Below are 16,170 nucleotides of genomic sequence, written 5' to 3'. Positions count from 1 at the left end.
CCCAATTCCTGAGTCCCTTTGATTCACTCCCCTCTTATATGCAGTCCCTGACACTCACAGAGATTCCAGATCCTTTGCCCCCAAAGGAGCAGTGTGCCAGTTTTCCCTTAAACCCGCCACTCCTGTATACCACATAGCACTTGTGAGCCCCCATAACAAACTAAAAGTAGGTTCGTTTAAGAAAGAATAGAGATTCAACTAGAATTGAAAGTGATGGAAACAAAAGTCATAAAACAGGATGTGGATCTACACATAACGGTAGTTACCTTTCCTGACTAACAAAGTAGGCTTCACTCCCAAAGATCAGTCACTTGCAGAGCTGGCTAATTTCACAAGAACCAGGATCCAAATGTTCATGGAAGCCCCTCGCTCCTTAAAGTAAATGATTCCGGGGTGCCTTTCCCTACACCGAAGCAGTCTTTTGTCTTTAATTCATAGCCAGGAAGGTTTCCTGCCTGCTGTAATGTTCCTTTTCGCTGCCACATGGTTTCAATTGTTTGCAGTTGTCTTTGATGGTTTTCCATTGACTGTTGTTCAATGTGGCAAGGGTAGAAGACAGAACCTTGCATTACCTTGCCAGCTGACTAGGAAGAGGTGACAACTCTCTCTTGCTTGAATGGTTCTCCACTGAGACACTCTACGCTAGTGACCAATTTTTACTCCAAGTCCAAAAGGCAAATTTTTAATATTAGTCCTTAAATATTACCCCTTCATACATCTCACACAAGCTCTGTGCAGATACCTGACATGCTACTCTTCATGGATAAATATCCTGTAAAACATGTGTTTGGTTTACTGAATTTGTCAGGTCTGTGATGAGAGTTATTTACAAAGAACCGGGGACCCTTTGCCAAGGAGCCTGTTCGGTACTGCAGAAGGCCCCAGAACAGATAGATAGCAAAGTCTATTATAGATTTTTTGTTCCAAGTCACAAGGCCAAAATCTGCTCCATTAGCAGCATAAATCTGGAATAATTTCAATGAGCAACTCCATGGAGCTGCTCTGGATTTACATGAGTGGAACTGAGCTCAGAACCTAGCCCAGTACCAATATGGCTAAATCTCTGTATTATTTCCTTTAGGAAATCTTTACTTCACTGCTCTGTACAAGAAAGGTAACACTCCATCACTGTACTCCAGGAGAACTGTGCTAGACAAGTAACTTTTCTGATCTGTAAGAGTTAGAACTCCACCCTACCAGCCCGACCTCAGAAAATAGGACCTTACTCACACTTACCCAGAACACGGGACTACTCAAAGTGAGTAAGAGAGGCAGAATTGGGCCCTGTAACTCTAAGTATTGCAGCCAAGGCAGGAGAAACTGAGCTGGACACGGATTCCAAAAGTAAAGCAGTGCGTGTGTGCGGGGGGTGTCTCTACACTTGAGGCACACCACGGAGCCAGTAGGGATTAAGATATTTCTTGAAGGAGGAGCCCGATGGAGCTTGTTATTTGGACAGTTATTCTAGACACGTGGGGAAGGAGGGAAGTGTCAGGAGGACATAAAGGCTGGATTCAGATCTCATTACTCTGGCATCCATCAGGAGTAACACCACTGAAGTAAATGGGTCAGAGTTTGGTCTCTGATGCAGTGGTGTAAGCCTGGAGTAACTCCAGTCAGAGCTCCAATTTGCCCCACCCCCATTGCCACACTCACTAGCAAAGGTTCCAGGTTCTATCAGTTGTCCTACTGGCTGAGGAAAGCTGAATGGATCTTCCTCTCTGAAGCTCATTGGCACCAGTGCTGGGCAGGTCTCCAGGGTGTCACATAACTGTGCAGCATTCTCCCAGGGACTGAGTGCACTGACTCTCATTCAGTTCTCATTTCCATTGGGGTGACTACTGGGCCAAATTCCACCCTCAGCTCTATTGGCAACAGTGGATCTATCGCACATTTTCAGGGGAGTAGCAAACACTAGTGACACTGGCAAAATTTGGCCAAAGGACTTCAGTGGAGTTACTCCTGATTTACACCACTGTGGGGAATAGAATAGAAGGTCAAATTCTCTTCAGCTGCACACCAGCCTAAATTGGGAGACCCTCCATTGACATTCAATGCCCCGTGTCCTGACACCAGCCCTTTCCAGTCTAGCAAGCGACTTCTCAGGCTTTGTTCCCCCAGTAAATAGCACTGGAATAATCAGTAATCCATTCTTATGGCTGCCTAATTAGACCAGATTTAGGTTATTTCACATGACAGTATAGAATACCTTGTGTTGGAACCAATGTGAACCAAAGTGTCATCCTCTTTTATCTCCTATCCTGCATTTCTTTCAGCCACTTCTAACACACCACAGGCACCCTTTGGGGATTGGGCCTGCTTTGAGCAGAGCGTTGGACTAGATGACCTCCTGAGGTCCCTTCCAAATCTGATATTCTATGATTCTTTGATTCTACCCTGTCAGCCTAGCCCCTAGTTATCTTATTAATTACTTATATGATGGTAGCCCCTAAAGACCCAGCTGGGATTCATGCTTGGTGCTGTACAAACATAGAAAAGTGTCCTGAAGGGCTGACGTGCTGCAGATCTCTTTTCTTTCAATGCATTTGAAAAAGTCTACGACTGGGGCTCCTAGTGCTATGATAATACAAATCAATAGCTACAAATTGAAGTTTCCTTAATTCAGTGAAGGTTTTTGATGATATATTTGCTTCAGTCTCTTTTAAAAACTCCCATGATCTTACCCATTTACCAGCTCATCCATATATTTTGAAAGTCTCCTGATTGTTGCCTATGGTTAATTCATAAGACAACAGAGCACATTTTTTGAATATTACATGGCATGCCTTGGATGGTGTATTTTAAGCATGCAGTTGGATGCACAGTTAATGGGGGGAAGAATTTCATTCAGGGTGTCTTTGACCATTGTCCTAAATGCTTCCTATTTTCCTCAATAGATTTCCCAGACATTATACAATCCCTGAGGGCATTCCACATTCCCTCAAAGTCAACTTCAGTAGAGTCCAGAACGTGTGTTGCTTCTTCCAATACTTAATAAAGCCTCATGAGAATGTCAAATTTATTGTTATTTCTTACTAGATCCCAGAGGATACTCATGAACTTTGGCTTGATTTGATATATTTGGCTCCTCTACGAAGAGTCAGAGTCCAGGAAATCTTCTAATCATGTTCTACCCATCCCTTTTGAGATTTTTGTATCCTGGTATGTTACTTTTCTAGTTATTTTTAGGAATGAGCGAACAGATTCAGATAATATAAGAAATGAGTTCTATCTGGTCAAAAGTTTCCTCAAGTCAGAGAGCCTTATCCAGTAACATGCTGGTGAGGGCACTCACCTGGACTGTCAGAGACACAGGTTCATCTCCCACCCCTCAATCAGGCAAAGAGAGGAACTGGAGCTGGGTAAAAACATGTGTTTTTACAGTTCAGTATCCCTGTATTTGGTTATAACATACATCAGGGACACTCCAAATGGAGTCAGCCTATACTTCAGCCAAGCAGAAGGAAAGTAGTTGCTACTATGGAAATCTGCCTAACCAATTTTGTCGTAATAGATGAAACATTCAGTGAGACTTGCTAAAGTAAAACACCCATTGGTTTGTATTGAAGAAGCATTCTCTGATTCAGAGCAGGGACTTGAACCTGAGCCTGCCACATCCCAGGTGACTAAAGATATATCTGAACTGCAAGCACACACACACACACCTTGCAGCAACATGTCTCAAGACCAGGTCTACAGATTCAGGCTCGTGGAAATCATGCTACAAGCCTAGACATAGCAGTATAGATATTCCCACTCAGACTGGAGCTTGGGTTCTGAACCCTGACCAGGGGGATGAGTCTCAGAATCCCAGTTCCAGCCTGAGCAAGAATATCTATATGGCTATTTTTAGCCCTTTAGAGTAAACCCTGCAAGCCTGAGTCTGTAGACCTGGGGCTGAGACTCATTGCCACAGGGTTCCCTCCCCTCCCCTCCTCGGCCCCACTCACAGCATGGGCATACCTTGAACTCCAAACCACCAAACTATTGCATCTTCTGGGGTAGTTCATTCTCTCTCTCATGCGCACGTTCAGAAATTCCATCCTAGAGCTCAGAAACCTTCCCATTGAAAGTTCTGGTTTCAACAATTTGGTTGTAACAAATGGGCATTTTCTGACAAAAAAAAGTTTAGCCAAAAAACTGACCATCTCCATTTACTAGACAGACAAAGAAGGGAAAGAGGCACCAAAATGGTAAGTAACTTGCTCAAGATCAGCAGGTCAGTGGCACAGCCAAATTAGAATTTAGGTGTCCTGACGTCTTTCCACTGGACCACGCTGCCTTTCATCTTTTCTATTAAGGATGAGATTTACCCATGTGCAGAGAATCCACAAGAGTCCTAAGACCCATTTAAATTCCCTCTTAACTGCTTAAAATAGAATACCTTGAGAGCTCAATTTTACAGCCCTTCCACAGGCACATTTCACTGGGGGTTGTCCTTGTGGTAAAGTGGCAGGCTTGGCCCCCTCCATCTCTATCCCTGTGAACCTTCAATGCTGAGACACCAAGACTAAAAATGAGGTCATCAGGCTCTGAGTTTATTTTATTAATAGTCATGTGCCCCAGCCCCCTAATCATTTTTGTTGCCCTTCACTGGACTCTCTCCAATTTGTCCACATCCCTTCTGTAGTGGGGGGACCAAAACTGGATGCAATACTCCAGATGTGGCCTCATCAGTGCCGAATAGAGGGGAATAATCACTTCCCTCAATCTGCTGCCAATGCTCCTATTAATACAGCCCAATATGCTGTTGGCCTTCCTGGCAGCGAGGGCATACTGCTGACTCATATCCAGCTTCTCGTCCACTGCAATCCCCAGGTCCTTTTCTGCAGAACTGCTGCTCAGCCAGTCTGTCCCCAGCCTGTAGTGGTGCATGGGGTTCTTCCATCCTAAGTGCAGGACTCTGCACTTGTCCTTGTTGAACTGCATCAGACTTTTTTTGGCCCAATCCTCCAATCTGTCTAGGTCACTTTGGACCCTATCCCTACCCGCCAGCATATCTAGCTCTCCCCCCATCTTAGTGTCATCTGTGAACTTGCTGAGGGTGCAATCCATCCCATCATCCATATCATTGATAAAGATGTTGAACAAAACCGGCCCCAGGACTGATCCCTGGGGCACTCCACTTGATACCAGCTGCCAACTAAACATCAAGCCAGTGGTGAGCTGGCACCGGTTCACAAGAACCAGTTGTTAAATTTAGAAGCCCTTTTAGAACCGGTTGTCCCATGCGGGACAACCGGTTCTAAAAGGGCTTCTAAATTTAACAACTGGCCAAAAGTGGCGCCTTAGGCGCCAACTCCATGGGTGCTCCGGGGCTGGAGCACCCACGGGGAAAATTTGGTGGGTGCAGAGCACCCACCAGCAGCTCCCCGCCCCACGCCTGGCCCCAGCTCACTTCACCTCCACTCTGCCTCCACCTCCTCCTCTGAACGCGCCACCCTGCTCTGCTTCTCTGCCCCCCCTTCCCCAGCTTCCCGCAAATCAGCTGTTCACATGGGAAGACTGGGAGGGCTGAGAAGCAGGCAGCAGCTTCGCGCTCAGGCCCAGGAAGGTGGAGCGGAGGTGAGCTGGGACGGGGGGGGGGGAGGGGTGACGAGGGCCAGCTGCACCACAGCAGGTAACCCTGGGGGCACAGGGGAACCACTCCCCGCCCCAGCTCGCCTCCGCCTCTGCCTCCCTGGGCCTGAGGGTGAAGCCGCCACTTGCTTTTCAACACTCTCCACCTTGCCCCCTGGCAGGTCCCTCTGGCTCTTAGGGGCAGGGTGGGCACCCACTACGGTGGCCCACGAGACCCTCCTGCCAGTTCTGGGGGCAGTCAAGGGACAGGGGAGGGGGATGGATGGGGCAGGCGTCCCGGAGCAGGGTGGGCATCAAGGAACGTGGGGGGGTTGGATGGGGCAGGAGTCCCAGGGGCCAGGGGTGGGCCACGACCCCCTCATGGGGTGAGGAGGGAACTGGTTGTTAAGATTTTGGCAGCTTATCACTGCATCAAGCCCTTTATCACTACAATCTAGCCCGACAATCTAGCCAGCTTCTATCCACCTTATAGTCCATTCATCTAATCCATACTTCTTTAACTTGCTGGCAAGAATACTGTGGGAGACCATATCAAAAGCTTTGCTAAAGTCAAGATATATCACATCCACTGCTTTCCCCATATCCACAGAGCCAGTTATCTCACCATAGAAGGCAATTGGGTTGGTCAGGCATGACTTGCCCTTGGTGAATCCATGTTGACTGTTTCTGATCACCTTCCTCCCCTCCAAGTGCTCCAAAATGGATTCCTTGAGGACCTGCTCCATGATTTTGCTGGGTACTGAAGTGAGGCTGTAGTTCCCCGGGTTCTCTTTCTTCCGTTTTTTAAATATGGGCACTATATTTGCTTCCTGGTTGTCTGTGTTTATTGTTAAAGGCTAAACTGATTAATCAAGCAATCTCCTAGTCTAGGCACTTCCCTCTCTGGTACTTTTTTACATGGAGATATTTGTATCATGGTAGTAGCACCTATGGGCCCCAGTCATGGACCACCATCTCCATTATGCTAGGTGCTGTACAAACACAAAACAGAGAGACGGTCTTGCTTTTGTAATCCATAGGAGACCAAATGAATGATCTCAGGCATATTAATAGTTTGTAATTCTACAGTGCCTTCTGCCCTGTGACAGTGGTAGAGGATCACAGGAAGCATCAATTTCTTCTAACACTGAACAAGAAACCTCATTAAGGTAAGTGTAATCCTTCTGCCAGGTGTTGTCAGCAGCAAAAAAGGGGCTGAGTTCAGATTTCTAGGGGTTGCTTCTAAAGACTTAAACACTGGCTCAACCCCCCCGCCCCTCTAGAAACCTGGGAAGCTATATACCATGCTGGGCACCTCTGATAGGCAATACTCCCCCACTGGCAAGTACTTAGTTCAGGGAGTTAAAACAAAGAGAACTTTTTTGGAGGGAGGAGGGGGAAAACACCAGAACAAACTTGGGAAAACCAGCAAACACAACCTAGGTACGACTCCCAACATGCTCAGGGCATCTAACAATAGTCCCAATCTCACTCCTCTTCTAGCAGTTATGAGTGCGTCCTAGCCACTTTCCTCTTCCCCACTCAGTTTGTTGCCCTGCTGCTGTTTCCCTGGGCTCCTTCCTACCCCACCTCTCTATCTCCTTGCCTATCTCTGGGTTTACCCCAACCGCTTCCTCTGCTCTCCATGGCTACTTCACCCCCTAGGCCTCTTGCAAGACTCTCTAGTCCAGGACAGGACCCCAGGGTTTGCGCTCCCCCCAGGATCTCCTCATTGTCTCTCTAGGGAATGACTGCGGAACTCAGCCCCACAGCCCTTCCTGCTCTCACTTCCTGGCTTTGTACTCCTATCCCTCTCCTCCCCCCGCTGGGCTTCCTCTGCCATTAGGCCCTGTCAATCCCTGTTCCCCTCCAGGTGCAGCATCTGAGGTTAGCTTGCGCCTCCTGGCCCACAGTAACCCAACTCCAGGCTTGTGTGGAGTGGACACCCCATCACAGGACTCCTTATTGTAGGACAGGCTGCTGGGGTGGTGTACCTAAGAGGAAAGAATCTCACTTTGCACCTATTTCACATATATTCCTTCATCCCAGCAGATCAAAACTGTGGCAGTAGTCTCCAATGAAGCTGTTCACCAGCTCATTTCTACTCCTGTAGTGGAAGAAACCCCATTAAGCTCTCTTGCTTTCATCCTCCAGCCTGGTTCCAAAAATGCTTTTGGGGCTGCTGTACTGGCTTAAAGAGGAGTAGCAGTGGTGCACATGCCTCTGTGGCTGCCCAGCCAGCTCTTGGCTCTCCTGGCATTCACACAGCTGCATTGTCTTTGCGTCTAGAGGGAAGGTACAGCAAGGTAATGAGCCTCCACTGTACTTGTCCTAGAGCTAGCCTTCCTCCAGGGCAGTCTCTAGGCGATGGGCAAGGCATCCTGTCTCTTAACCTGGATAAAACTTATAGATGTGGTGTTGGCTGGCTGCCCCTGAGTGCTGTACACCAATGAGCCAATGCCTTCTGCATGGCACTCCAGCATTGGGTCATGATCACCTCTGATAAGGCCAATACACCAATGTTACCCTGTTATCTGAAGTGACAGCAATAAGGTTGCATGATTGGCTTACTAATTCCTCAATATTATAGTAACAGGGATAATTGAGTGCCTTGCCTAAGTCAGAGTCCAGCATCTGGGAATGAGGCACCTGCATTACCAGCACAGCATCTTGAGCTGAGGGTACATGGCTAACTACAGTGTGGGGATTTAGCATTCAAGGTTAACTCACTTTCGCCAATATGCAGACCCATACCTAGGTCTTCCCAACAGCAACATCCATCCAAAGGCCACCAGGCTGCAGCGCCATGCAGTGCCCATCCAAAGGACACCAGGCTGCATCAGGTGCTTTCCCCTTCTCCCGCCCATTCCCTACTCCTGACTTTTAGTCCTACTATGTTTGCCTCAAAATATTCTGCAGTTCCCTGGAACACTGCTTAAGTCTGTCTGAGATGAGAGGCGTCAGGGTCCTTTTTGGGTGCTGACAATGAAGTGATTGGACAGGGCTAGGCCAAACACTTCCGTTTGTAAACAGAGCAGGACTAGATTTATTTCTCAGCTCATGTTTGGTTAGAATTGTTCCAAATAATAAGCTAGTCCCTGATGTATTTCGTTTGCCAGTTTAGAAGTGTTCTCATCCCCACTGTTCTGTGCATTAGCAGCACAATTTCTGAACAGCAAGACATTTTATACAGCGGTTAAACTAATGGCAAGCCTCTGCCAAGGAATCAAACACACAGAGTGCCCTATCTCATGCAGGGGAGGGCTTGCGAGACAAGTGCCCTCTACACCATGGGCTCAATACAGGCTGACCGTCTTTAACCAGTGACATACAGGAGCTCAGGCTAGATGATCTAGTGGTCCCTCCAATTCTCAGACTCCTGCTTTGTCAGACTACAGGGGTGAGCAAGTTCCTGAGCTAGGAGAACCCCCACTAACAATGCCTTGTGGTTAGACTCAAACAGCCGCACCTGGGGACTGCTAGCTCAAATGCATCCGCTGATCTCAGGTGTCCCAGTAAGGTGTGGGCTACCTGCCTCCTCACAAGCTACACAGGCCTTTCCAGATCAACATCAGCACCAGAAGTGCACAGGAAATCAATGCAGGCAGTAGTGTGATGGGCTCTGTCAGCAACCTGCAGTTCTTCAGGTGTAGCTTCCTGATAGATTTCAGTGTAGAGCCCACTGCACTCTGGTGGTGACAGAGGCAAGGTTGGCTGGATGGCTGTGGCAAGGATCATAGCTGAGGGGACCCAAGCATGGATCATAGAATCATAGACCCATAGGGTTAGAAGGGTCTGCAAGGGGCATCTAGTCTAACCCCCTGCCAAGACTCAGGATTTGCTATGTCTAAACCATCCGAAACAGATTGCTATCCAGCCTCCCTTTGAAAACCTCCAGGGAAAAAGCTTCCACAACCTCTGGTAGTTTGTAATTGTCCCTAGTTCAACTCTAGCCAAGAGCTTGCACAGGAGAGGGACACATTGCAAGCAAGCTATTCTCTGAAGTTCAGATCAGAAACCTTGACACAGAACCACCAGATACATATTTAATCCTGTTACGCCTTTGGTGATCAGCAATTAGCAAAATTCAAGGTCTAGTGGGGTCTTTCTATCAGGAGGAGAAATTGTTGATGGGGGTCTGGTACATGTGTTTGATGCAATCCTGTTTATATTTACAAAGAATGTACATTAACTCCTGTTTCCCTGAGCACAGGAAGAATCGCACAACAGGAGATAGAGGCTTGGAATGGTGAGCACAGAAACTATCAGCCAGGACTTTATGCAAAAAGCCCTTTCTCACTAGGCTTTTCTCCTCAGGGCTACAATCTCAGGGCGCGTTCTACTGCCTCCTTAGCTTTCTGCTGCTTCTGTGTCTCTCACTGACACAAAATCAAAGCCATCCCCCGCCCCTTGGCTCAATATCAGATCACAATAGAACCCTTAGGCTGCATGGCTCATGTCCTATCCCATTCTTGCATGCGTCTGTGTTTTGGGTGGTAGCTCCTATTGTTCCAGCTAACCAGCTGAGCTCCTTTAGGGAATTGCTTTTTCCATTGAATGAGAGGCCGTTGTTACACCCACCAAGCCCTGGAATAACAACTGTAAACAAAAGATTGAAATTCTATTCTCTCACATCACACACCTTCCACCAGCAGCCCTACGCCTCACCATACACAGGACTACCTGCCCTTCCTTTTTGCTTGCCCACACTACTTTCCTTTGCAGGCACTGGGTACCCGCCTCTCTTTTTGTTATACCTGTATCTGGTTTCAGATACGCTGGTTGACATCTCCCAGCCCCACCCTCCTGCACAGAGAATTTCTTGTTCTGATAATATGGAGATGCAAGCTGGACATTTCACGGCACATAAGCTACAAATCCATAAACCAGCCTTCAAAATAACCTCATGTGATTCCACTGCTCTCCTCACTTGATGGTTCTTGCATCTATTTTAGTAGTTCTGTGTGGCCATTTTCTTAAATTCTTTCCCCCAGTCGCTTCTTGCTGTCCGTGTACTAGAACTGCCAAGGCTGTTGTTCTAAACTAATTCCAATTGCTGGGCATGGAAAAAAGCAGAAGGGGTAGCTACAGAAACAGAACACTTAAACAAACCCATTAGTTCATGTAGCTCATCTCTATGGCAACCAAACAGCACAAAAACAAGCCATTAACACCTACATTTATTAGCGGGTAAGGGCTTAGCTAAAATCATTCCAGAGGTATATCCCTCCTTCCTCCACACCTTCACTTGAGTTCATGAGCAATAAGACCAGGTTCAAAAGCCAACACAAACACACACTATTCATGCACAAACACACACAATTTACAGACAGTGGATCTAGCTGGGTGCTTTCAATGCCTTTATTTCTTTTTAAAGTCACAATAAAGAAAGGAAAATAGCATCCCTTTTCATTTTCTATTGCCCGATTGTTAACATTTCCAAGCCATGGGGACCAGACTGGGCCTGAGAAGCCTCCATTCCACCTAGGAAAAGGGCCACAGAGGTCTATCCGAAACTGAGTCTCTTGCTGTTCCTAATCTCTGCCATTCTTGAGACAGTTTAGCAGCTTACATTAAATGCTGCATTCGTCTAAAAAGAATTAAGCAACAGCAAAACTTCATATCCTAATAGTATATTTACCACACATTCGCAGACTTAAGGAAGAGCTCTGTGTAGCTTTAAAGCTTGACCTTTCCATCAGCCAAAGCTGGTCCAATAAAAGATATGCCCTCACCTAGCTTGTCTCTTAGTACATTCTGTATCACTGATGGAGTTTATGCGCACAGGGGAAAAGGAAGAGGTTAATTCAGATGCTGGGAAGCAGGAAGTGAAAGCTACAGAGCAGCAGTGCCAACATCAGTCACTGCTAGGCCAGCTGACAAACCCAGACATTTTACAAGACCCAGTTACAGTTGTGGACCTCCTATAGACTATGTATTTCAATGGTGTCAGGCCTCATCAGTGAAAATGAAACCTGCATGTGACCTGAAAGGGCAGCCATTGGCATTAGCTGGGCCATCTGCCATGGGTGAAGCTTAAGCAGTAAGAATACTTGAGAAGGCCATGAGATTTATAATACCTCATTGAGTTTAAGGCCCAAAGAAAACATGACATCATCCAGTCTGATTTCCTGTATAGCACAGGCCATCAACTCCTCCCAGAACCCGCACACTAAACCCACAACAGAAATTAACCCAAGGTACTACAGCCCACAGGAGACTAGACTCTGATGTGTCACAGGCAGAGAACAGGAGGGACCGAGGAACACCAGTGCCCGAGGGCCTTGCAATAGCAGGAAAATGATTAAGTGAGATATCTCCAGATAATTCTGGCAAGTGACCTGCACTCCACATTGCAGAAGAAGGCGAACCCCTCCCCACTCCCCACACACAAGGTCCGTGCCAATCAGACCCAAGGAAAAATTCCTTCCCAATCCCCACAGTTGGACCCTGAGCATGTGAGCAAGAACCAGCCAGCTATGAACCTAAGAGAAAGAATGCTCAGTGCCACCTTAGAGCACTGGTCCATCCTGTCTAGTACCTCATCTCTCTGTCTTCCCTGCTCCTTCCGTGGGCTGCTTCCTACCACGCTGGTTCCCCTTCTCATTCTGGGTGTACCAGCTCCAAGACCCTCCTCCCTCTTCCCAGGGAGTGACTGCTGCCTGCCTTCCTGCAGCCTTTCCCAGCAGCCCCCCAATGCTCCTCCTTCGTCCCAGGGGGTGACTGCTGCCTGCCTTCCTGCAGCGTTTCCCAGCAGCCCCCAATGCTCCTCCTTCGTCCCAGGGAGTGACTGCTGCCTGCCTTCCTGCAGCCTTTCCCAGCAGCCCCCAATGCTCCTCCCTCTTCCCAGGGAGTGACTGCTGCCTGCCTTCCTGCAGCCTTTCCCAGCAGCCCCCAATGCTCCTCCCTCTTCCCAGGGAGTGACTGCTGCCTGCCTTCCTGCAGCCTTTCCCAGCAGCCCCCAATGCTCCTCCTTCGTCCCAGGGAGTGACTGCTGCCTGCCTTCCTGCAGCCTTTCCCAGCAGCCCCCCAATGCTCCTCCTTCGTCCCAGGGAGTGACTGCTGCCTGCCTTCCTGCAGCCTTTCCCAGCAGCCCCCCAATGCTCCTCCTTCATCCCAGGGAGTGACTGCTGCCTGCCTTCCTGCAGCCTTTCCCAGCAGCCCCCAATGCTCCTCCTTCGTCCCAGGGAGTGACTGCTGCCTGCCTTCCTGCAGCCTTTCCCAGCAGCCCCCCAATGCTCCTCCTTCGTCCCAGGGAGTGACTGCTGCCTGCCTTCCTGCAGCCTTTCCCAGCAGCCCCCAATGCTCCTCCTTCGTCCCAGGGAGTGACTGCCCTTTCTCAGCAGCCACCCAGTCTGTGGGACTCTACCTGACTTTACAGGCCCTGCCAGTTCCTGCACCGGGGAGCTTCTCTCCAACTAGCTCCCTCTGGCCTAAAGCTCCCCTGTTTGCAGCCTAATTAGCTGGTTGGGCCCACCTGGCCCAACTCCACTCTTGCAGGGCTCATATGGGGATCTCACCCCATCACACCCAGAGTCAGCTAGACATTGTGAAGGCTGCACACAGTCAGGCTGAACTAGGTAACCCAGGTGCCGCGCCTTTTTTCTAGCCTGGCTGGCTCCTGCATGGTTACTAAACGTTGCAGCACAAGTAGCAGTCAGGATAGGTGAACCCCAAAATGTTCAGGACCGTGGCAGACAAGCACCCCACATTTTCAAAGCTCCCATGCTGTTCAGACCCTTGGAGGCTGCAAAACTGGGCTAGAACTCTCATGAAATCAGACAGCATGGGCCTGATCCCCTATTATCCTGCATCTTGTGCGGTCAGCCAACCCAGTTCCAAGCGGATATAAAATGCTACATAAAAAAAAAAAAAAAAATAGAATCTGGCCCTAGATTTCCAGTACTTCCTGCTACCAATCAGGCAGAAAATAGCATGAGAACAGCCTCCAATAACTTTATGCTCGGAGTGCTATCTCTGTAATATATGACACAATCAGTCTTCAGGAATGAATGACCATAATATAAGAACCAAGCTAACCTTCTGTCCAAATGTCAGTCATCTGAAGTCAATAGAGTTATTCTGAACATACATCAGTAAAAACAAGGGGCATTCTTTGAGCCTACTGACAGGCCCCATTGAACCTATTCACATAATTGTACAAAAGGGTAAGTTGCTTTTACATTTGTTAGTCTCTAAGGGTAAGTTGCCTGTCATTCTGTTGTAGACATGTGAGCAGAAAATATTAAACATAAGGCTTGTAGTATACTAACCCCATTCCCATTAGCAGTAGAACAATTACTATCCTCCCATCCTCATCAGGCCACACTTCCTTTTGAAAGGATGCTCTCAGGAATTAAACTAAAAAAAGAAAAGGAGGACTTGTGGCACCTTAGAGACTAACAAATGTATTTGAGCATAAGCTTTCGTGAGCTACAGCTCACTTCATCACCACTCTGGTTTCTAGGCACTACACAGAAGCTACATGAAAACAAGTTAGCAGATTGATACCCTGACACCTCTCTTTTAGATGGAGGTTACAGGGCTCCCACATGCCCCTTACAGCTGGCTTAGTGGCAGCAAAAATAGAAATATGAAGACTGTTAATGTCACCTCCCCCCAAAATCTGGGTTTGTCATTATGATAAAACAACAGGAGGAAAAGGGGACGAGTTTCAGTTACTAAGCACAGAGAATGGCCTGAGTGGCTGGAATCTCACTTACAGAAATGTATCAAGAGAAATTGCTCCTCCAAATCTCCTGGAGAAGAGACTCCACATATGACAAAGCGGAACAAGAGTCAGTGTAGACAGCTTCCCAGGGTCACAGATCTAGCTTTTAGAGAGCTCTGAGGTGGATCTCGCGAAGGTGAGGGGTTAGTAGAATAGCCAAGTCAAGTTCCACCCCCAGCTGGCAAAAGGAGCAGAGAGACAACCATCCACTCTGCAAGGTATTTTCCAGCAGGTTTCCTGCTCTTCTTGCGGAGAGCCAATGCCATGAGAATAAGACTAGTTGTGTATTTCAGGTTTGAAATAAATAGGTTTATTTTTATTTCTCTTCTGATGTTGTAACTGCTTTTTTGTCACTTGGGGCACCCCCACATACAATGCAGATCTATTCTTACCTCGCCTCTGTGCAGGTACACAACCTGAGAGCAGGTCAGAAAAACTTGGATGGAACCATTTTTCTGTTGGAAAACACAATTCAGCCGGAATAAAAATGCTCCATGAAATCATGTCCATTTCACGAAAATTTCATTTTAGGGAAAAAGTTCTAACAGTGTTGAAACATCCCCTTTTGACATTTTCAGAACACAATGTTCTAATTTTTTTCTTTTGAAATGTTTTGATTTTATATTATTATATAAAAAGTCAAAATGAAAATGAACTGTGTTGATGGACCCAAAACGATTTTTTTTGTCAGGAGGGAGGGGTGTGATGTTCTTTCACAGAAACTTTCTAAATTTTCAGATTTCATTCCTAGTCAGAACCAAACCAAGGTCTGAGGTCTTCAGATCCTCCACAAAACAGAATTTCCCTTCTCTACATCACTCTATGCAGCAATCCATGGTGGCAGACTCAAACCTCCCATCCTGAATACGTGCTTCTTTACTGCTGCCTACAATTGCAAAGCAGCTCCCTGCCTGCGTCCTCAAAGGAAACACCATTATACATCCATTTAAACTAGATTTCTGGGCCTTAAAATTCTGTTACAAATTAAATTCCATTGTTAGGTAATTAAAGGCCCATCATTCCTCTAAGGCCATTTTAAGCCCCAAAAGAGAATCATATCACTTGAAACTGTATTAATGAAAAAACAACCCTACAGTTTTTAGCAAATATCTTCCCATTTTAAATGTGACAAACCCCTCCCCATTGTCCCCCACAAACACACTCATAAATTCTGTCGTGGCTCTGAAAGCCATTTGGTCCCTCTGGAGCTTGTGCCATCTTGAATCTATTAAAATGCGTAATGAACAAATGACTGAGCAAAAGCCAGTTTTTCCTTCTCCATTTTATGCTGAGAAGGCAGAGGAAAGAGAGGTTTGGGAATGGTGGGGAAGGGGAGGACAGAGTGAAGCTCCGTGAATGACTTGCGATTCCCATTCAGGGGTGATAGGCAAGCATCCCCTCACACCTGGAGATTTTGGCGAGCTGTACCCACACAGAAGTCCACATTGGAATCCTGATGCTCTTCTTTCCAATGTGTGTTAAATTAATCCCTTGTTGTATGTGTGTGTGTGTGTGCGTGCGTTCCCAGAAGGAGGAGATGGGAATAGGACAAGTTCTTCCCATCCCCACCTCAGTCCCGGGACTGTGCCAAAGTTGCTTAGCTCACACTAATCCAAGGTCACAATTCTTGGCAGTGCCCTGTGTGCTCTTTTCTACCCGCCCCCTCCACAAAGCTCTCGTTTAAATATGAAAACAACAGCCTGACACCTGCTATGTGCAAGCTCCTTTTCCTCCCAGAGCCTGCCAAAAATTAACAACAGCCCCAAAATATAATTGGAAACAGCTTCACTGCTCTGCAGGGGGCATAGCTGTTGCACTGTAGATGCTTGAAAAAGCCAATTTAATTTCTAGATTGCCTGGACAGCATGTAGATTCTGATT

The 16,170-nt window shown here is 47.3% G+C and overlaps 1 long non-coding RNA gene across 1 annotated transcript in view; it reads left to right on the top strand.

The window, feature by feature from the left end:
• Window positions 1–16,170, top strand: part of LOC142068477 (uncharacterized) — a 38,635-nt gene that overhangs the window by 15,188 nt on the left and 7,277 nt on the right. Inside the window, exon 2 of the long non-coding RNA XR_012664300.1 lies at window positions 6,649–6,728. This is a non-coding gene — a long non-coding RNA (uncharacterized LOC142068477). The remainder of the gene's footprint in view (window positions 1–6,648; window positions 6,729–16,170) is intronic.

The sequence above is a fragment of the Caretta caretta genome, chromosome 11, assembly GCF_965140235.1.
Source record: "Caretta caretta isolate rCarCar2 chromosome 11, rCarCar1.hap1, whole genome shotgun sequence".
Lineage (NCBI taxonomy): Eukaryota > Metazoa > Chordata > Testudines > Cheloniidae > Caretta > Caretta caretta.
This window is presented reverse-complemented; position numbering and strand designations above follow the sequence as displayed.